A 23,460-nucleotide genomic window follows, 5' to 3' on the forward strand; every position below is an offset into this window, starting at 1 on the left:
CTGCAGCTGACTGCAGGTAACGACAACTGTGGAAAGTGAAACCATGGTTGGGGAGAACTACTGTTATTTGTTTTTACTGACAAGGTAATTTTATACCTAGAAAACCCAGAGGTTTCTATTTTAAAAGCTGCTTTAATGAAAAAGAAAAAAGGGAAAATGGGCTGCGTACAAGACAAAAATACAAAGTTTAACAACTTTTCTTTATATTAGCAATAAAAACCTGCAAATGAAAATAGAAAAGAAAAATTATTTTATTTGCAATAATTCCCAAATACCTCCAAGAGCTAGGACTAAATTTAATATGAAAGGTAAAGGTCCCAAATAAAGGTAATTATAAAATCGTAACAAAGGAAATGAAATAAATGCAGAATTTCTTAGTCTGTTTGGGCTACTATAACAAAGTATGGTATACAGGATGGTTTAACAACAGACATTTATTTCTTACAGTTCCAGAGGCTGGCAGTGTGAGATTAGGTTGTGAGTGTGGTCAATTCCGGTGAGGACTCTCTTCCAGACTGCAGGTGGCTGCCTTCTCATCCAGCGGGGCAGAGTGAGCTCTCTCGGGACACTTAGAAAGAAGCTAATCCCTTCTCGGGGACTCCATCCTCACGACCTCATTTAATCCTAATCACCTCCCAAAGGCCCTACCTCTTAATACCATCACATTGTAGGGTGGGGTTTCAACATAAGAATTTTAGGGGGACACACACATTCTTTCCATAACACTGAACAGTGAGAAGGCATAAAGTTTTTTGAATCAGAAAATTAGATCTCATAAAATGTATACCCTTCCCATTTTACAGTACATGGCTAATGTAATTCCAGTTAGAATTCTGTGGTAGGGAATGTTTTATCCTCAAGTCTCCATTCTCTCTCTCTTTCTTGGTGAGAATGCCCAGCTATTCGTAATACAACTGTGTCTGCCAGCTTCCTTCGCTTCCCTTGCAACCGGGTGTTCTCATGTGATCAAGTTCAGGCCGAAGAGACGCAAACAGAAGTGGTACGTGCAACTTCCACTCTTAAAAAAAGAGGTAGGGGTTGACCTCTCCTTGCTCATGTTCCCTTTTCTACTGGAATGTAGATGAGTAGCGCGCCATCTTGCACTGGGTAGATGCTAAAACAAAAAAGGGAAGGTGTCACCTGGATCTGCTATCATAAAGTTGGCACATAGACCCTGGACTGTTAGGCTTTTTTTTTTTTTTGGTAAGAAAAAAGCAAACTAAACCAAAACTCCTATCTTGTTCAAGTCAGTTACTTTGTCTCTCATTATTTCAGCATCTGAAACTACATCCTAAGCAATGCACATCTCGACAGTGATGCAAGTTTAAATTCCAGGAGGACTGAAGACTGAAATGTTAAACATTTAAATAAAAACCATCACAAAAAAGTCTAAGAGATCCCATGTAAAATTGGGAGTACCTTCTTAACCAAAGTAGGATAGCCAGAAGCTGTTAAGGAAAAATGGATATATTTACATGACATTTTAAAACTTTTATGTAGAAAAACATAAGACATACAACCCAGTAGAAAAGTGAGCAAAGGGTATGAACAAGCAACACACAGAAAAGCAACTCTGAATATTTGATATAGAAAGGGTGTTCAAATTTTCCCGTGGTGGGAAAAGAAATATACAAAGATGAAAAGATTGGCAGGCATTCTGCAGAGCATGTTGGGTGAACTTTTGCATTATTTCCCATCCCATTTTCTAAATTTACAGAATGGTACAATATTGGCTTTTCAAAATATTTAACAAAGTAAATAAAAATAATAATCAGAGATCAGAGACCAAGTCTCATGCATTCTTTGAAATTCATACAGACCCTATGATGGCTTCCAAATATAATATGAACTAGAAAAAAGCTAATGAGGTGAAGGGAGTGAACTTTTGCATTCTCCCTTTGTCCCACTTTATGGCTGAATAGTCATTTTCCCATTCCTTGCCCTGTGCCATGGGGCAAAAATGAGATTATAGGATGACATGCTGATCTGCAAAAGAAGCCTTTTAAAAAATACGCTTAAAACAAATGTATGCATTTGCTGAAATTCTCTTAAGAAATCAAAGAGGACTTGGACGACTTCTGAAGAAATCAGCAGTTCTCTAACTTTTATCCTCCCCTTTCTTCCGCGCAGCCGGTCGGTCCTGTTCAAAGCTGACAGGCTCCGAAGAGGGTCTGAGGAATCAGGTCTTGTGAGAAAGAAACAGGGACAGCGTCAGGAAATGGAGACAGCCCCTGGACCAGGAGAGTGACGGGGAAAGATAATTGCACGACCACATGGGTTGTGGAATGGAAAGGCAGCCACAGCAACAGCACAGCCCGGTGGCCGGGACCACAAGGTTCCCATCATGTGCACGGCCCTGAGGGCGTCTGTCCTTTGAAGTGGATTATCGGACTGCTTGTGACTAGCATGCTCTGAGTTGAGGTTTCCCATCATCGCAATGGCTTAGGGTGGCTCTCAGCAGAACTGGTTCTGGGGGACAAAATAGAGGTGAAAAACTGGCTCCTGACTTTCCTCCATCCTCGGGCATTAGGTTTCTTGCATTTCCAAATGCCAGTGCTGTAAAAGGCCAGGGGTGTGGGGAGCCAAGAGAAGAGAGGCCAAAGTGCAGGTTAACGAGCCATTCCTGCAGGACGCCTGGGTGGCCTCACCGCGTTCCGTGTCATCCCTGCGTCCCCCCTGCACGTGGCGCAGTGCCTACCTTGCAGCCGACATCAAAGCTGCACTATCGAATGTGTGCATGAAACAACCCGCTTTGTACAAGCCGTGGGTTTTGCCTTGGGGAAGAACTACCAACAACTTTTATTTTCTGGGGGGCGTTTTTTAAAATCCTCTTTTTTTCTCTCCCTCGCCGAGAACACGGTGATTCTACAGAATGATTATGGAGTCTCTTCTTAAGCTTCGCTGCCTAAGCTGCTGACTTGTAGGTAAGAGTGTCATCCCAGATGAGCAGAAAACCTAAGTGTTTTTTTGTTTTTTTTTTCTCACACTCAAATGCTCAGTTGGTGTTGCCTGTAGGTATCTCCAGTCCCTAAGGCGGATCACCAGTCCCCAGTGGACCAAGTTCCTAGCTAAGGGCTTGAAGATGGAGCAAGCTCCCCAGGCACTTTGGAAAGGCCTTCACTCGAAGTGACACAGTGTCCCACATGGGAGGGTTCCACGGCAAGGGACACAAGCCCTGGTGCTGCTGCATGTCTTACTGCACTCGTGAGCACAGGCCAGCCCCGTGTTGTTTGCAGGTGTGTGTGTTGTAATTGCTCCCTGGGCAGCTCTAAGTGGCAACGCATGTGCGCTGACAGCACCCGCTCCCTCTCACCTCCCCCTGCAGGCCTCGGGGGATACATTTCACTGCGACACTGGACAAACGACCTGCTTCAGGAATCACAGACGTGGCTGGTTTTCTCAGGAAGCGGTCTCTGCAGGCAATAAAATAAAACGATGTTTGGTTTTTCTCCAGGAAACCTTTTCTCCCTCAGTTTCAACAGCCCCAGGCAATAACCTATTGTAACCGATGCTTCTGCCCATATCTGGTATCCCGCTACCTCTCCTGTCTCCAAAGCCCTAAATGGATTCCTAAGAGGAGGACGGACTATATTCAGTATGTATTTACTCCACAGGAGTTGGCATAAGAAAGAAGCTCTGGATTCATTTCACTAATAAAACAGAGTGAACAAAGGTCTTGCTGCATTAATTTTACTCCTGAGGTCAAACCGTGTGACAGTCACTCACCTGTACCGCATAACCACACAGAACTGGGCTTCGCGTTGTCCAAGAAGTTAAACTTTAGAATCCCATTTCCCCGTGGGCCTGAGTTCCCATTTGCTCATTTATTAAAAGCAATATATACTATTTTTAAAATTAACTAGCTCTCTAAAAGTTCAATAAAACTCATCCTGTGCTGCATTTTGTGTTTCTCCCAAGGGAAAATGAGCACATCCGTGTTGGTTGGTGAAAATCCAGGTGATTCATGCTTTAGTTCTGTATGGCTCTTAAAGGGCGGAGAAATAGCAAGAATATGCAAAATATTTGTAAATAACTTGAGCCCTTATCAAAAGCTCCTTCCTTGGGAAATGCATAGAGAAGCATGTGAAGCAGGTTGACCCGGAAAGTCAACCAGAAGAAGGACCTTGCAATGGCTTAACCACCAAAGGTCATTTTACAGCACTGGCACTGTGAAAGGCTTTCAGAACAAATCTTTAGAAAGAGATTACCTTCTTCACACTTTTCCACCTGGCATAAGATCATGGGTTTCCTGGCATGTCTTAGTGGGAAGAAAATAAAATTCTATTCCTCTGATCTGGTAAAGTAGGCCTGGGGCTCTTAATGGCTCCCTCCTTGCCCATTGGCAGGGCTATAGCATCTCCATAAAAGCCTCCTTCCTTCCACAGTGCGGGCCTCTTACCTTGGACCTATATTCTTTATCTTGGGTCACTCCTGGATGTCCAAAACTGTCCTTCTGATTGCTAAGCCCAGCACGTGATTGTCGGCAGGAAGCCACGGTCCCTTCAGCCTCACTTTGGACTTTACCAACAACATTGCCTAGGTCCCCCATCCCGGCTTCTGTGCTATGGGGTCCTTGCAGATATGTCACTTACGGCAAAATGTTCTCAGGTCAAAAGAGGTCCTATTGGGAGCAAGAGAGTTTAATTAGAGGCAAAGCCTGAATTCCTACCAAATGAGTGTCCTCCTTAAGTCATCTATAAATCATTAATACCAGGGTGCTCAACTGTTCTTCCCTTTCTTCCTTCCTGCCCATGGGAACTGTACAATTTTTGGTAAAGGAAAAAGAAGATGAGTTTCTTTCTTTCCAAGCTACCTTCATTTGGGCCCATCCTTGCTGACGACCCTTTCCCTAATGATCTCTGAGCTCCAAGAAGAGGTCTGTGGGAACAGGCTTTCCTGCGACCTAGTCCGTATCTGGGATGTTCCAGAAAATGATGCATGGCACATGCTGTTTATCCTCCAAATGCCTCGTTCGTCTTCCAGTGTTGGTTGAACTGCATCTCACGTAACTTCCTCATCCAAGGAGTCATGGTCAAGAATCCATTGGCCCCAAATGGACCCATGACTAGCAGGCATTCTTCAAACTCCTTAAAATTGTCTGTGGATTTTTCTGTATGTGATTTTTGTTTCCCAGAGGCAAGGAGCCACAGCGTTCATCATGTATTCAGAGAGGTCTGCACTACTCAAAAGATTAAAAACAGGTGTTTCCTTGGACTACTTTTCCCATTCTGACATCCCATGAGACTCTGATCATGTTTGCAGCTTTACCACCAAACCCAAACCTAAAAAAATATTTATCTGAGAGTGTCAGCGTGGAATTTCTGGGCTACATCTGTGCCTGCTGAAGAAGGCACTGGCAGTTCTGAAGAGGGCACACCAAGCCCCCACATTGATATGATTAATGATTTCCAGCAATTTCTGAGGTTTACTGGGTAGTACCACAAATCATTTTCTGCTTTTCACAATAACTGCCTTGATAACAGGCCTCCTTAAATAAGACAAAAGATTTGTCTGGTCCCTGGAGACTATCCAAAAAGCTTACTAAACTCTGCCTCAATCCTGGCCTTCTCCTGGCCCAGCCCTGTCTTGAAAGGTCTGGACCATACCTCCAGGATGACAGAGGGGCCACTCCACCCTAGGAAAGCTTCCTAGGAAAGTTGAGATGGCTTCCTGTCTTTTGGGGATGTCAGGACTCAACCAGAGGGGCAATCTAAACTCTAATGTGGTTGGCAGTGGAGGGCCACAACCTGGGACCTTCAATATTGAGGGTCTTGTCAGGTTAGTGGGCTCCTAACTCTTGCTGCCTCTCTCCCTATAACTCCACCCAGTCTTTCGATACTTCCTGGTCTGATCAACACTATGGGATATCACCCTCCACCCTGTGCAAATGCCCGATGATGATGTCTCTTTACTCCAGACCCGCATTCTAATTTCTGTTTGCCATCATCACTTGGATGTCACTTGGGTATTGAATCAGCATATCAAACTGAATATGTGTGTAACTTTGCTCTTGATCTACCACAAATCTGCCTCTTTTCTTGCACTCTTCATCTAATTATACATACATCCCTCCTTCTGGATGATCATGTCACAGAATCTGGGAGTTACCCTTGAAATCTTGCTCTCTGATCCTCCATAATCAATACCTCAACAAGCACTGTTCACTCTACCTCCAAAGTACATCTCATATCTCCATTTCCACCACCTTTACCAGGCTACCATAAGCCTCATGAGAATATTAGATTTCTGACATGATTGTCCTGCTTGTCTCTGTCGGATCCTATTTTCTTAGTGCACCTAGAGTGAACTTTGAAAAATGCAAATCTTGCCAAATCTGCACCTGCCAACCTAAAACACCAACAATGTATTTGTATAATGGATAAAGTCCAAACCTCTTACCTGTAGGCCATGGTTCCCAGGAGATCTGACTCCTACTTCTCTGGTCAGCCCCATCTCCTGCCCCTCCTGGCTTTGTTCTCTGTTCTCCAGTCACACTGGCCTTGCAGGACCTCCCAAGCTTGTATTGCTTCAGTACAGTGATGGACCTTCACTCTCTTCTCTCCCCCGATGTGGAGGTAGGGGAAGGCATCTAGAGGACTCTACGTGTAAGAGGGGGCAGGAAAAGAGCACCGTTCAGGTTAAGAAAGACATAAAAAGTCTCTGTCCTGTACCACACAGCAAAAGTCATTGATTTTATGGCATTTGCTATAGTATACTATAACACCCCTCCCTAGCCCAGTTGAAGTGGCTTAAGGATTGTTATTTCATCATTTTATATGCCCCAAGTGTGATCCACAAAGGAAGTTATTTTAAGATAGTACTTACTTAAAAAGCTGTGTTCACAAATTGAAGGCAATACCAACCTATCTTTTCTTTTATGGTCTCATTTATGGCTGTACTAGGTCCATGGAGAGTTCAGTTCTACTGTTTAATCATTAAAGAGACCAAGCAGGTATTGCCAAATTTTCTTTGATAACATTTGGAACATACAAAATGATCTTAGACAATGGAACAGGAATATGGACAGAATAATGTGCATATACTTTTAACTTCTAGAAATAAACATTAAGCATTTGGAGAATGTTAGTTCCTAGAGCCCTTATATTTTCAAATCATTGTTATAAAATTATTTAAAGACATACAAAAGTAAGGAATACTATAATAAACCCTCATGTGTCTATCACTTAGCTTCAGTAATAATTAACTTACAGTCAATCCTGTTGCATGAATACTTTCTCTGGTGCCTCCTTCCCAAACTACGTTATTTTCAAGCAAATCCTTGATGGCACACCATTGCATATGAAAATATCTTACCATGTATTTCTAAAAGTTAAAGGGCTCTTTTAAAACCATAATCAAAAGATAAATATCTGCTGGGTGAGATGGCTCACACCTATAATCCTAGCACTTTGGGAGGCCAAGGTGGGAGGATCGCTTGAGGCTAGGAGTTCAAGACCAGCCTGAAAAAAAGAGCAAGACCCCATCTCTACAAAAAATAGGAAAATTAGCCACCTGTGGTAATTTAGTCCCAGCTATTCAGGAGGCTGAAGCAAGAGGATCATGTAAGCCCAGGAGTTTGAGGTTGCAGGGAGCTATGAGGACAGCATTGCACTTTAGCCCAGGCGACAAGCAACACCCTGTCTCAAAAAAAAAGATAAATATTAAACCTAAAATTAGTAATACTTTGTTAATATCATAAAATATTCAATCACTATTCAAATTTCCAAGATTATCTCAAAATGTTTTTATGGTTGGTTTATTTGAATCAAGATCAGTAGATACACATTGTATTTGTTTCCTATAACTTAAGTTTCTTTTAATCTATGGATTTCCCTTCTCTCTGTTTTTCTTTTCAATTTATTTGTTGAAGAGATTAATAAACCAGGTCATTTATCCAATACATTTCACTAATTGAATCGCCATGATGCTATTTAACATTATTCTTCTATTTTCTTAAAAACCAGCAATTAAATCTAGTGGCTTTATCAGACTGAGTTTCCCTTTTTGGCCGGAATGATATATAGACGTGAACTTCCATCGGGAGGCACGTAATGTCTGATTGTCTCTCTTTCTGTGATGTTAAAATTGATTGCTGGGTCAGGTCTTGTCAGTCTCTCCATCATTTTAAAGTTCCCCGTCAGTTGTCATCTAACAGGTTTAGCAGTCATTGATGATCATTGCCCACGTCCATTATTTTACCAGGGATTCTGAAATGGTGTCATTACATTAGTCCTTCCCCATTTACTCTGGAGTACTACTATAAAGAAACACTTTTCTTCATGAGCTATATCATTACCCTTAGGCACAGTTTGTAAAGGAAAAGCAGAATAAATGCTTAACTCTCTTCCAGTTTTTAGAATAGCGAGTTAGTTCCTTAGCATCTGCCAACAGTGACCAAATGACCAATGGTGGTGTTTTTTTTTTTTTCAGTATCATTTTGAACTCATGAATCATATGATATTGGATGCCTGCAAATTCTTTGCAGTTGTTGTTCTTTTTGAGAATAAACTGTCCCATCTTTGGTGAGCAGGAGTCTCTTCAAGTTGGCTCCTAAGCCCTTTTGACATGACCTTAGTGATCTTTAATAGATTTCTCTTATTTTCTTGTGTAAGATGTTCCAGGCCCTCTTGTCTATTTCCTGGGCCAGATCTGAAGCAGTTGTTTCTCCAAAGAGCCTTTTAATGGGAAATAATAGTTGGAGACCACAGTCCGAGTACTAGGCATGCTCACTGCTCGTGGGTGTGTTTGTTTGGTCCCTTCAGTGGACAAGGCTATAACATATGCATTTTTTTTTTTTTTTTTTTTTTTTTTTGAGACAGAGTCTCACTTTGTTGTCCAGGCTAGAGTGAGTGCCGTGGCGTCAGCCTAGCTCACAGCAACCTCAAACTCCTGGGCTCGAGTGATCCTTCTGCCTCAGCCTCCCGAGTAGCTGGGACTACAGGCATGCGCCACTATGCCCGGCTAATTTTTTTTTTTTATATATATATCAGTTGGCCAATTAATTTCTTTCTGTTTATAGTAGAGACGGGGTCTCGCTCTTGCTCAGGCTGGTTTTGAACTCCTGACCTTGAGCAATCCGCCCGCCTCGGCCTCCCAAGAGCTAGGATTACAGGCGTGAGCCACAGCGCCCGGCCTAACATATGCATTTTTTAAAAGAAGAAAAAAAAACCTCATGGGCATAATGATATAGACCATTGAAATAGAAGTTAGAGAGATTCTGTTTTTTGATTTTCTATTTGTAACTCTAATCATTTATCCTGAAAATCTTGGTTCTCGTGACAATAGCATAATTGCTTGCTTGTTTTATCTTACATATCTTCATTTCAGAAAAATAATACCAAAATCATTAGTAACAATATAAATACTGAAAACAACTTAAAATTTCTCTGGAGTTTTGTTTTGCCATTAGGATATACCCCACTAGAGATGATCAGTCAAGTTACTATATTTGAAAAATCCCTTGAAATAATTTGCCTTTATGTGGTTAAGTAGTTCAGTAGTTTATTTTTAATACTTTAAAAAGGATTCTTTTTGCTTACATTGTTCTGTTTTCAAATAACCACAATGATTTTCTGAGCATTATGACAGTAACATTCCTGGAGTGTAGAGATGAAAGGAATGTAACGTCCTTTTGTGTTTATAAGGAAAAAAAAATACAGTGAAGTGGAATGATGGTCGGTCAAATGATACAGGGGACAGGACAGAACCTGATAACAAGGTGAGATTCACACTTGGTTGGAGTCACTCCAGCCTTCTCATCAGCCCCGCAGCAATAATTACTGCAAACTTAGTGGTCACAGCTTGGCAGAACAGCAATGCATTAGGAGTGATTTTTCTAATGGAATTCCCTGATGTACTGAGAAAAGAGTGACCATTTTCCATTGGACTCCCTTCTACATAGTCAATAAACATTCTTGTCTTTGCTCAAACTTTATTTCTCCTGTAACCCAATGAATGGCTAATAGTGCCTTTGTTTTATGACAGTGTTTTGTCATCAGGCTTCATTATTTTACCTTTAGGATGCATTTGTTTTATTTCCTTTGGGAATCATAAACAAGGTGCACTACCCTTTGAGTTAAATGAGGAGCACGCCACCCCTAGGGAGGTGCCTTGGCATCTGTGTTCCTTAAGGGACAGCAACCAGGATGCATTGTTATATATAAGCATCACCAGAATATCATTTATGTAGCTTTCACACTAAAATGTTTTCTAAGGAGATAAACAGTAAGACATTTGGTTATGAAACACTAGGAATTTTATTTTTTTTAAGTACCGTACATAGATAGTACTCTGCCCAACCTGATTTTTGTGTCAGATCTTCCTTTTCCATCTTTCAGCAATGAAAACTGAGAGGGACTCTAGTCATACAGGGACCCTGGGGGGGTAGGTACTATTCACAGGTAGTCTCTTTGCGTTTCAGTATCATGCTCACTAAGTCGGCGATGAGCATTGGACTTGGAGGAAGCCAAGTCATCCGGAAAGCTCTGGACCCTTTGGGAGCTGCAGCATGACTCACTTAAGTGATCAAAGTCCTCAAAACTCATGGGCTGAGAAGGCCGGTTTTAGCTTCACACTGACGTATTGGGCTGTTGGGGCCAGGGACTCAGCCTCTTCTTGCCCACTAACTATCAAGAAAACGCACAGCATAGTATGGAGCCTGGGGCACTGTGAGACATTGTGAGGAAGTGTTCATGGCACTCCCCAGAGGACACTGTTATCTTCCTCACTGTACATAAAGACAAGAGTCTGTTCCCTTGGTTCCTGCTAATTTTGTATTTGCAGCCCACATTTCTTTTTTTCTCCTCCTCTTTGATTCATGATCTATTTGAAGGTTCTGCTCGTGTATCTATTCCTGACACTCCATTCCTGGGCGCCACTGCCAGTTTGGATTGTCTTTTTCTTCCTTCCCTCATTTTATAGTTAAGCAATATCGACACGAAGGGATTTATGTGTCCTGAGTTGTGCTGTGCTGTGTGGGCCGTGCTGGCAGGTGACATGTGGGCCCTTCTGAGCCCTTGCCGTGGGTTTCAGTTATGTTTATCATTTCATGTGTGTCGTGGTTTGAACATGGCACTGATGCATTTGTTTGACGATCTCAACCTCCCCCAACTGAATACCATATTTACGCTAACCTCTGGTCCTCACTTCCGTCAGCAAGGCCAAATGGTTATACACGTGAGGTTATGACCATGATGTGCTAAGGTCCCACGCCTGTCCCAGGCTCCTCATGAGCGCTTGTGTCTGCTTAGACCACGTTAGTTATTCAGCAGTGTGATTTCTTACCTTCTATTTCTATACTAATGTAGAACTCTGGAAAGCAAAGACCACGTTACCCCAGTCCTTTGCAGAATGTCGTTTTTGATGAGTGATTTAATGCAATGCTCTTTTTTTTTTCATTAATGGCCAGAACAAGATAATTGATTAAAGACATTGCCCACCATCATCTATGCAAGGACTAATCTGATAAATTTTGTGTTCTAAGAAGTGTTTTTGTCCATGCAACTAAGTCTGCATGCCTTGTTTTATCATAAATTTAAAAATATTTTACATAAATATATGTATAGGTTTTATTTTCTATTTTATATAAAAGAAAATTTATCCCAAGTTCAGTACCAAATACTGCCTCCTTTAAAGAATGGTGGGGATTTTTATTATGAGTATCTGAATTTGTTTCAATCCACAAGTGTTTCAAATTCTTTTGTAAATAACCGCTGTATAAATACGGATTTAATTTTTACTGTGGGACATTAGGTCCCAGGAGTCAGATATAAAGGTCATGATGTAAATATCACTCTAACATCCTAGTCATTTCCTTTTTGATTTGGGTAGTAGATTTTATCTAGGTAAAAGAGAGCTTCTCTACCTTTCTCTGTGCTTTAAAAAATTTTTTGTAGGTTTTCCGTCCTATATTTTCTGTTTCTTCATAACAATACCCAATGAGATTGTTCCAACTTCTTTTCATAATAATGAAGTAGAACAAGTGATATTTTTTCTGTCCAAAACCCAAATGTCCAAATAGTTCAAAATTTAATTTTTTTTTTATGCCAGGTCATTTGACAAACATTTTTAATAATTAAGCCATGGTGGATTGTACCATTTTGCCTTTGTGTTTCAGATCTTTTTCACTTTAAACAGTTTCAACAATCCTACATTTAGGGTAAGTGCAGTATTTGATAGCCCGTATTTCCTGACTTGCTCATAGAGCAGAACATCTGGGACACATGCCAGCCAAACACGAGAGTCCCTTATAGTGCCAGGCTTTGTCTTTTTTTACTCAGATCTATTCCTCACTCTGCCCCTGAAAACTACATTTTTGCAGGCTCACATGAAAACTGGTTTCTTACTAGGTTCAGAAGAAGAGGCATTGGCAGGAGGTGGGAGGAACGGAAGAAAGGAGAAGCCAGATATTTCCACCCTCCCCCACCCCTTCACCCAATTTAGACTCCTCCAGCAATGACTGAATCTCCTCCATGCTCCCAGAGCCTACCGGGTCCTGGCCTGTGTCTGAGCCATCTCATAAGTCTACCTCCCCCAGGTGGCCCTGAGCCTGGGCTCTGGGTACACCCTCCATACTAGTTTCTTAAGGCTGGTCTGACAAAGTACCACAACTGTGTGGCTTAAAACTACAGAAATTTATTGTCTCACAGTTATAGTTGCTGGAAATCCAAGATCGAGGTGTTGGCAGGGCCATACTCCTTCTGAAATCTGGATAGAATCCTTCCTTGCCTTTTTCTAGCTTATCCTTGGCATTCTTTGGTCTGCAGCTGGATTATTCCAACCTCTGTCTCTGTCATCACGTGGCCATCGTCCTCCGGTATCTGTCTCTATGTCTCTTTTCTTCTTACGAGGACACTGGTCATACTGGATTAGGGGCCCACTACTTCAGTCTGACCTCATTTTAACTTAACTAAATACATTGGCAAAGACCCGATCTCCAAATAAGGTCACATTCTGAGTTTATAGGGTTAGGACTTCAACATTTCTTTCTGGGAGGATGTAATTCCACTGACAACATCCTTCTTCCTGTGTGGTGGTGGTCGACCACTAACCATTGCTAATCTCCATGTTCATTCACTGCCCCCTGTTGGCCATTTTAGCTCTTCCAGAACCTTCCTAACTAGTTCCCTTTATTAAATTCCTTCCATTGAACTATTTGATCTGGGCTTTATTTTCCTGACTATACCTTGATAGATATGCTGATAGAAGACGTGTATCTTCTCACTTTTTTTGTGAGAAGATATTCCTATCATTTCCTTGTAGGTACTGGTTTAAAGAACAGCAGGAGATAGTGCCAAATCTTCCCACTAGCCGAAAAATTAGAGCAGGTGGCTCTATCCCCCAAACAAGAGCTGCCAATGGACGAGCATTCACTTCAGAAAAATCCTTGAGCCAACTGATATACACAAGGAGGAAATAATCATTATTAACTTCTGTTTTAATATTCTATATGGGTAAGACATTAGCACCCAAACACAAAGGAGTGTTTAACAGATGTCAATCATGGGGCCTGATCAGAATGAGAAATATAACAAACCAAAAGAGCAACTTGGAATCCTCATAATTTTCTTGGCCTCCATTGCATCTCTGGAACATCATCATTTCTCAATGAGTTGCTTTTATTTCCCTTTGGTGCAAGCCTGTGAAAGACAAAGCTACAGAAGTAGAAACCATCTATGCTGCCACAAAATGGTTATGGCCTGGGAACACTGATGCTATCTTCTGTCTGTTCAGTCCCTGTAAGCATAACAGAGACACTTTCTCTGTGGGTCCGTTCCTTTGGCACCCTAAAGACCTTGACAAAGTGCCACCCATGGAGACATTTCTGTCCCAGGAAGGCATTTTGTTCCTTTTGTACTATAAAATGAATCTTGGGGTGCATACAAAGTGAATGGTGATCAATCTATGGCTTATAAAATCTTCCTAAAATAATGGTGGTAGGAACTTTGTTAGGCTGGCTCTCCAAGGCACCAAAGTCAGGACATAGAAAAGGGCTCTAGTTTTTTAATTACTAATTTCATGAAGACATCTAAAGATAGCTCAGAATGTATAATTTGACTCATTCACTAATCGAGTTCATGCTATGTTCATTTATTCATTCATACAGCAATAGTTGCCCAGTGCCTGTTAGATGTCAAGCCTGATTCTAAATGATGGAAATATAGAATGGAAAACAAGAAAGTCAGGGGCTTTGCTCTCAATAGAGCTTAAACTCTAGTAAAAGACAGTTAATAAATAAGCAAGAAAATGATAGTGCATATTAAGGGCTTTAATAAAAAGTAAAGCAGCTAGTGAGAGGGAAAGCCTGGGTGGTTTACTGGACAGCATCCACAGTTCCTTGCTTTCTCCTTGGCAGGGCAAGCCTGTCCAAGGATATGTCACCTGAGCTGGGATCTGAATGACAAGAGAGAAGTAGCTTTGCAAAGACCTGGGAAAGAATATTTCAGGCAGAGAAAGCGTTAAGTATAACGTCTAAAAGGCAGGAATAGACTCAAGGAGTTTGAGGAACACAGAGGCCTGGACACCTGAGTGTGTGGAGCAGTGGAACACGACAGGCAGTGCACTCAGGGGGCAGCTGGCCAGGTCATGTCGGGTCTTGCTGGAGTTTCGATTTTATTTGGTTATCAGTGGGAACTTTATGGAGGGTTTTGAAAGCACAGAAGAGAAATTATATAATAGTCTAATGTGTGTAGAATGGACTTTAGGGAGGAAAGAATGAAACCAAGCAGACCAGGGAACAGCCCAGTGGGAGGTAGTCCCTGGATCTGGGACGGTGGTGGTGGTGAGATGTGGACAAATGCAGGGGGCATTATGGGAGTGGGACTCACAAGACTTAGCAATGAACTGGGTGATGGGTGTGGCAGACAGACATTAGGATGGCCCCATTTACTCCCACTTCTGACATTTGTGCCCTTGTGAAGTCCCCTCTCTTTGAATATGGGTGGGGCCTGGGACTGACCTCTGGCCAGTGGAACATGGAAACAGGGATGGGATGGCACTTCCATGATTATGTTACATAAGATTGTAACTTCGCTCTTTCGGGGTCTGATGAAGTAACCTGCCATACAAAGAGCCCCTGCTGGCAAGGAGTGGTGTCTGGAGAGCAGCCAGCAAGGAGCTGAAGCCCTCACTCCAATAATCCACAAAGAGCTGGATCCTGCCAATAACCATGGGGAATTGGGTCTTTCCCCAGTTGAGCCTCAGATGAGCCCAACTTGGGCAGCTCTTTGATTGTAGCCTTCTGAGAGACCCTAAAGCAGAGGAAGCCGTGCCACTCCTGACCCACAGACACTCTGAGGTCAGAAGTGTGTCTCCGGCCCCCAAGTTTCTAGTGATATCGTTGTGCAGCAGCAGGTGTCTATTACGTGGAATGAGTGGGAGTGAGGGGTCAAGTATGACTTCCAGGCTAGAACAGTTGGATAGGAGGTGGAATTATTTACTGAAACTAGGAAGCTCAGGGGAATAACAGCTTCAGGGAGAAATCAAGGGTGGAGAATTCAAGTAAGTGGTTGGATATGTGTACATAGAGCATAGTAGCAAAAATCTTGAGCATATCAGTGGCATTTACTCTATCCAGGTGTGTAAAATCAATAGGACAATTAGTAGATCTCCCCTTTTAACAGGGCTATGTACTCCAGCCTGGGGTTTGGGTTCCTATTTTGTGTTCCTCCCATTTTGCTGGACTGTGCTCCCTTACACAGCGGTTTGGGGGTGCTGCTATCATCATATTATCATTCTACCTGTCTTCCTTTGCCCTACATATCCTCTTGTGCTGGGTCCTTGCTCAGAGTCCTCTACCAAGATTTATCCCCGATAAAGGCTTGTTTTAGACCTTTGTATTATCTCCTTACCTTCTAGCCCAATCACAATGTGCATTCTCATGCCCATTAGGACCTCAGTACCTAACAGCAAATACAGTCGGAGAGGTGGAGAGGTCATGCTGTGTAAGGAATGTGAATTTGGAGATGGATTGGAATTTGAACTGAAAATCTATTTTTTGGCTGTGTAAGACACATAACATCTTCACTTTCTCATCTGTAAAATGATGATAGTAATGCCCACCTCCTAGTGTTGTTGAAAGGGTTAAAGGCAATAGAGATACAAAGTGCCCCAAACAGTACTTGGCACATAGTAGGTACAGTAAATGGTACTTATTGTTATAATCAAACTATGTGCCAAGTACTGTTTGGGGCACTAAAGTGAAAAAAAAATCTAGCTAGCTAACGTGTTACATTATAGCTCTTGTATTCACAAATTTAAAATAACCATATTCAATTTCTCTCAGTGCTCTAGTTTATTTTTGTCAGTATTTAAATGTGTTCCAGGCACATCTGTCTTAAAGAAGAAATTTTTTTTCAATCACCCCACTTTCCTCACTAGACAGGTCATCGTCTCTTCCTTCCTTTGCAATTGTGCTTTCTGAGAGTCGTCTGCACTCTGTCCCCATTGCCTCACCTTATGGCTACTGTTGTACCCTGCGTGCTGGCTCCTCCTAAGGCTGTACCTCCAACTTTGTCAAAGACCTTGTTGCTACTAAACCCAATGGTTATTTTTCAGTCCTTATCTCATTTGAGCCATTTGTAGCCATTAATGGTATAGACCACTCTTGACTTTGTCACATATTTTCCCTCTGTGCTCCCACAGGTGGCTTCCTCTGTCCCCATGGCTTCGATGACCATCCACGCGCTTATGTCTTCCGCCCAGCTCTCTCCTGTCTCCCTAGCTGCATACCTCGCTGTCTTCTGGATCCCACAGGCTTTCGTTAGGCAACCAAATTTGCTAATTGCCCATGGAACTGCTTCCTCTCAAGTTCCACTTCCGTGAATGGCACTCTGGTGACTCAGCTTCCTCAGCCAGAAACCCTGAAGCCTCACAGGCCCCTCCTCCTCCACCTCAATGCCTGGTGGAGTGTTGAGTTGCTGTGTTCTATAGATTCTGTTTCTGTAGCAACCGTGGAACCTGATGACTGGTCTCCAGTCCCCTCGGGCCACCTCATCACAAGCCTGGATGACTGCACCAGCCCTCTGGTCAGTCATCTCACTTCTGGGTTTGTCCCTTTCCAATCAGTTCTCTGCATTTAAGTGATCCTATTAAAACACAAATCTACTCATATACTCCCCCTGCTTAAAGTCGCATAAGTGCTGTCATGACCCCATGTCTGAAGTTCAACTCCTTAGAGTGGCATTTGGGGCCCTTCTTTGTGAGGCTGTCCTGTCACTGTTCAGCACATTCTCTGTCCTCACCCTGTCCTCCAAACTGCAGGCGTGCTCAACGATTTTCAGTTACCCAAAATATTTCATAGTCTCTCTCCATTCTTGCTTTTAAAACAGAAGAAAATCAGGATATAAAAAAAGAAAATATTCTTGTACAGCTATACAATGTGTTTTAGGCTAAGTGTTGTTACAAAAGAATCCAAAAGTTAAAAACATTTAGAAGTTTATAAAGTCAAAATGTTACAGTAAGCTAAGGCTAATTTATTATTGAAGAAACACATTTTTTAAAAATAAATTTAGTGTGACCTAAGTGTGCAGTGTTTATAAAGTCTACAGTAGTGCACAGTAATGTCCTAGACCTTCACATTTACTCACCACTCACTGACTCACCCAGAATGAGTCCCAGTCCTGCAAGCTCCATTCAGGATATGTACCCTACATAGGTGTACCATTTTGATCTTTAATGCTGTATCTTTACTGTATCTTTTCTGTGTTTAGTTATCTTTAGATACACAAATATTTATCATTGTGTTATAATTGCCTATAGGACTCAGTACAGTAATATACTATACAAGTTTGTAGCCCAGGAGCAATAGGCTGTACCATATAGCTCAGGTTTGGAGTAGTCTGATCCATTTAGGATTGTGTAAGTACACTGTATGATGTTCATGCAAAGATGCAATTGTCTAATGACACATTTCTCAGAAGAAATCCCTGTCGATAAGTCACAAATAACTATATCTGAGAGAAAATACATATGTGTGTTTATGTATATACATATAATGGTTTGTGCATATATATTTGTTTATATATAATAAGTCTTTTTGCTCAATGACAAGGCTGTGAGTACAGAAGTAGCTGTATTTGTCAGAGTTAGACTCCTAATAAACACTATTCTACTTGAAGAAAATCTCAAGGTCTAGAAGTAAGCAAAAAGCCTTTGCATGTCTGAAAGAGTTTACAAAAAGTCATTAAAAAAAAAAGTCCAAGTCATATTCTTGTTCTTGTAGCCCTCAGTCTTAATGCATATATTTTGTAATATGCTGAGCTATGTGGTTTCCCATTCCACAGAAAATTAGCAGTGGAAATGTCGAAAAGAACAAAGATTTGAAGTCCACAAACTAAGAGCAGAAAAACTTCTTGATGTGGCCAAAGGAACAGAGAGACCAAGTTCCTTCTATTACCACCCAGAAAGTAGAACATTTTGTGATGAGGATCCTGTGTGAATTCATGGCTAATTATGTTGAACAGTCTCCACTTAAGAAACCAGACAAGTGAATAATATATTTTAAAATGCTATTGACATCAAAGTGGTTAAATTGTTAAAGCTTTAATTTTGTATAGACAAACTTTAATCTGTTATGAAATTTGATGGTGGGAAATAACTTCTTTCCTAAAACTAGAATAGACAAGAGATTCCTCCAGATAATGTTTCTTGTGTGAAATGGCCAGTGAGTGAGTCAGATGTTGGAGGGGGCACATGTGTCTGCCACTCCGCACCGTCTGCTTCACCCCAAATCCTTTTAAGTGACAGGAAAAAGAAATCTTTTAAAGACAAAATGCATGACAGCCCAGGGAGAATAGAGGTGACATTGAGAAGTCCTGAAATTATGAGGAATGTTTGGAAGATAGAAAGCAGATGGGATGAAATCGACAAGAATGGAAGAAACCACAGCCCAGCATGTGCACGGAAAAATACTACGAGGAGGATAAGGGCAGCTGTAGAGAAACCCCAAGCTCAGTGTCACCAATTACAGAGAGCAGGAGGAGACCCTTTCTTCAGCAATCAGCAGGGTAATTAAAGACTTAATGCAGAACAGAGGAATCCGTTGTTAGTGACGCCATGCTCAGCTAAGAATAAACCCATATCGGCTACCTATGTGGTATTAATTTATCTAGTTCTCCATCTTAAGGCATAAATGGACATGCAAGAGCACCAGACCATTTCAGAGGAAACCATTAATACAGAAAGGAAGTAGGAGGGAGAGACAGAACATTGACCCCAGAGAAAACAGAGAAAATTCATGATAGCCTGCTAAGCTTTCTAACTAATATCCTCCAAAGGATTCAAGATGATGTCGAACCCTAAAATAAGAATATGCTGCTATGAGACATAGAACAAGAAAGAATTCTTAGGATTATTGAATTATGAAAATAAAACATTTCCTGGAAGGAATGAGTAGAAGAATAAACATGATAATGGGCAAATTGGTGATCTAACAGAGAAGTCAGCAAATTTTTTTTTCTATGAAAAGTCAGATTTTAAATATTTTTGGTTTTCCAGGCTATATTGTCTCTGTCATCGCTACTCACCTCCGCCATGGTAGTGGGAAAGCAGTCACTGGCAATACACAAACAAGCGGGTGCCGTCTATAGATGGCAGGCTGGATTTGGCCCCAGGCTGGCCTATACAGCCCTGATGAAAGGGGAGATCTACTAATTGTCCTATTGATTTTATACACCTGGATAGAGTAAATGCCGCAGATATGCTCAAGACTTTTGCTACTGTGCTCTATGTACCATATCCAACCACTTACTTGAAATCTCCACCCTTGCTTTCTCCCTGAAGCTGTTATTCCCCTGAGCTTCCTAGTTTCAGTAAATAATTCCACCTCCTATCCAACCGCTCTAGCCTGGAAGTCATACTTGACCCCTCACTCCCACTCATTCCACGTAATAGTCACCTGCTGCTGCACAACGATATCACTAGAAACTTGAGGACCTGAGAACACTTCTGACCTCAGAGTGTCTGTGGGTCAGAAACACAGGCACGGCTTCCTCTGCTTTAGGGTCTCTCACAAGGCTGCATGCAGTCAAGGAGCTGCCCTGCCGTGGTCTCATCTGAGGCTCAACTGGGGAAAGACCCAATTCCCCATGGTTATTGGCAGGATCCAGCTCTTTGTGGATTATTGGAGTGAGGGCTTCAGCTCCTTGCTGGCTGCTGTCCAGACACCACTCCTTGCCAGCAGGGGCTCTTTGTATGGCAGCTTACTTCATCAGACCCAGAAAGAGCGAAGTTACAATCTTATGTAACATAATCATGGAAGTGCCATCCCATCCCTGTTTCCATGTTCCACTGGTCAGAGGTCATTTTCAGGCCCCACCCATATTCAAAGAGAGGGGACTTCACAAGGGCACAAATGTCAGAAGTGGGAGTAAATGGGGCCATCCTAATGTCTGTCTGCCACACCCCATCACCCAGTTCATTGCTAAGTCTTGTGAGTCCCACCCCCATAATGCCCCCTGCATTTGTCCACATCTCACCACCGCCACCGTCCCAGATCCAGGGACTACCTCCCACTGGGCTGTTCCCTGGTCTGCTTGGATTCATTCTTTCCTCCCTAAAGTCCATTCTACACACATTAGACTATTATATCATTTTTCTTCTGTGCTTTCAAAACCCTCCATAAATTTCCCGCTGATAACCGAATAAAATCAAAACTCCAGCAAGACCTGACATGACCTGGCCAGCTGCCCCCTGAGTGCACTGCCTGTCGTGTTCCACTGCTCCACACACTCAGGTGTCCAGGCCTCTGTGTTCCTCAAACTCCTTGAGTCTATTCCTGCCTTTTAGACGTTATACTTAACGCTTTCTCTGCCTGAAATATTCTTGTTTCGCCGGTAAACAGACAAGGTATATCTGGGGGGAAAAAATTAAAACCTTTGCAACAGTGTTTAAGCCAGAGGTACCTTGTTTTAAACCATAATCTCTTAAGGTGAGATCATCCTTCTCAGTGCCAACAGCCTCCTGTATCTTTTTACCCCTCCTATTCCTTCAAAAATTCTTAGCTGACCCTGGAATCACAAATGGGAACCTCTGTTATGAGTCAAATATCAAACCAGATATGTACGTTGTGATTTGAGAATTTAGGATAAGGAATTGGTTTCTGTCTTTGAGAATTTGCCTGTTCGCTTCCCTGTTGCCATTGCCTGTTAAGGTGATGCTTGGAGAACTTTAAAAATAAAGGACTAGAAAGGATTTGGAATTACCTCATTTTTGTGTTTAAGTTGGACAAACTGAAGTTCACAGAGGCTATGTGGGCTATGTGATCAACAGCATGCCGTTCCTCCGCAATCTGTTTTCTGTTCCAGGAAGTTGGAACGCAGACAGTTAAAGAACAAGGAAACAGCCGCCGACTCCAAAAGGCTTTGCCTTGTTACCTAATGTAAGAAAAAAGTATTAAATTACATTGTCATTTAATCTATGTAACTCCTCCATAACTGAAAATGTCTAGTTAACCTTATCCAAGGAAGCAAAGATACAATTACAACCTTAGACTGTTCCCTCTCATTCTAGGTAATGAAGAATTTAACAGTTACCAGACTTTTCTGGTAAGCTGATTATTAAATGTATGTTGCCAATTTGCCAAATACTGTCCCTGTGTGTTTTTGCAACAGTGTCAACCAAATCCAGGTGAAAAGAGCCTTTGTTAAAAGCTTGGCATATAGTCACCAATCTTGGTTGAAGTTTTGAAAAAAAAAATCTAGGGACAATTGCCAATTTGGGATTGGAATGAAGTGAGGCTGAGTGTGTTTGAGGCTCCAATTTAGCAGTTTCATCTGGTTTTTCCCTTGTTTTTTTTTTTTTGTTTGTTTTTTTTTTAGGTGTATTTTTGCTTTTTAATTCTTCAAACAAAGGCAATTGGACTTTGACATTAGGGCTTATTCTGGCAATATCTGCGTGTGCCGTTCCTTGTTCAATTTCTGTTTTATTGATTGTGGATTTCACAGCCTTTCCTCCACCCTCTTTACAGCACCTTGGGTAATTCTAAGCACTGGGACTGGGTTAATAGGATTGGAGCTGTTCTTTGGCTCTAATAAGGCATGAACCATGAGCATTTTCTTCCATAGTGGGAGGTTAAGTCCTGCTAGCGCAGTTACGTACCTGGGAACACGTTGAGACAGTTAGGGTTAATGACCTAATAACATCAGAAGGCACTTTTACAGACAAACGGGTTGTTGCAGTTGTTGCAGCAATGACATTTTGCAAATTGGTGCTCACTCCGCCTTAGCGCCACCCAGCTGGAGCATTCTCCAACAGGCCTTCTGGGAGAAGCCATGCTTTGCTTTCTGCTAGCTTAGAGAGTATCACAGCTAGTGCCTGAGTGCCGAACACCTGTTGCAAAGCCGCTGAGGCAGAAAACAGCAAGTCCCCGGCAGTCCCTATTTCTCCAAGACTGAGGACACCATTTGGCTCAGATTTCACCCGTGTGCCCTTTACGTTCTGGGAGCTAAGTTGGCCTTTACAGAAGCAGCACCTAGTCTTTTGGGTCACTGAGTGAGCGCCAATGAACTAATCAATGGCTTTGTTATGAACCTCTAGTAAATTGACTAATGGAAACAATACATTGCGACCTCATCCTCTGGGCATCATTTGCTACCCAAGTAACGTGTTAACTTAAGGCCCCTACAAATACCGAGGCGGCCTTCCACAGTCAGGGTGAGCGCTCGGCTGCTCATCTCAGCTGAAATGGAACTTTCCATAAAAATGTTTCTCTCAGGTATAACTGAGCGAGAAGGATTTTCTCCAGAGTGCATTTCCTATTTTGGAAAGCTATCAGGTCGACGGGATGCCATTGAGTACTATTAAGTAACTGGCTTCCCTGCACCTTGAGTCTGGGAAGAGTTAATGTCCCTTTGACCCCGAGCTAGAGCCAGTCTCCCACCTCTGTGACATCGCTAAATGGCAGTTTTTACTATTCCACTTCCCCAGATAGGAACCAGACATAAGAAGCCGTCAAATCCGCACCATGAATCACATGTTATCATAAAAAAGGAATCTTGTTGTCATTAAACACGGCGTCCAGAGGCAGAGAGTGGGGTCAGAGGAGTGGGTATAGGGTGGCAGCGTGTGTCAGGCTCCCCCCATCTGCCTGAACTTCCTTTTTCATTTTAAATATTTTTTAATCTTTCCTCTCTCCCCTTTCCTCTCTGTAAGGATCTGTTCTGGGCTTTGTTTTGTTTTTGTTTTTGTTTTTTTTGCCTGTGCCACATTCTTTCCTATTTACCATCTAATGTGAAATGGTTTGAATATAAAGGGTCTGTATTGGAGTAGCCGTGAGGAAGGACACTCTGTGTTCTGGAAGTTTAATCATTTACCAGATGTGGTGCTGATATTTTAAAATACCACACCCTTCTGGTTAGTGTTTCCATTCTGGGGACTGCAATGTTATTTGACCCAAATCAGCCCTCTCCAGTGTGGCTGGACTGGTGACACATCACCCCCATGTGGGGCAGGGGGGCAGGTGGC

At 42.2% G+C, this 23,460-nt stretch overlaps 1 long non-coding RNA gene across 1 annotated transcript; it reads right to left on the reverse strand.

The window, feature by feature from the left end:
• Nucleotides 1-322: 322 nt before the first annotated feature.
• Nucleotides 323-7,632, reverse strand: LOC105856460 (uncharacterized). Its single transcript, XR_012913454.1, has 4 exons — nucleotides 7,513-7,632; nucleotides 6,400-6,599; nucleotides 4,400-4,621; nucleotides 323-1,114 (listed from the first exon to the last, which is right to left on the reverse strand). It is a non-coding gene; the product is annotated as an uncharacterized LOC105856460 (long non-coding RNA).
• Between the last annotated feature and the right edge of the window lie 15,828 nt (nucleotides 7,633-23,460).

Source organism: Microcebus murinus, chromosome 19 (genome assembly GCF_040939455.1).
Source record: "Microcebus murinus isolate Inina chromosome 19, M.murinus_Inina_mat1.0, whole genome shotgun sequence".
In the NCBI taxonomy this organism is placed as follows: Eukaryota; Metazoa; Chordata; class Mammalia; order Primates; family Cheirogaleidae; genus Microcebus; species Microcebus murinus.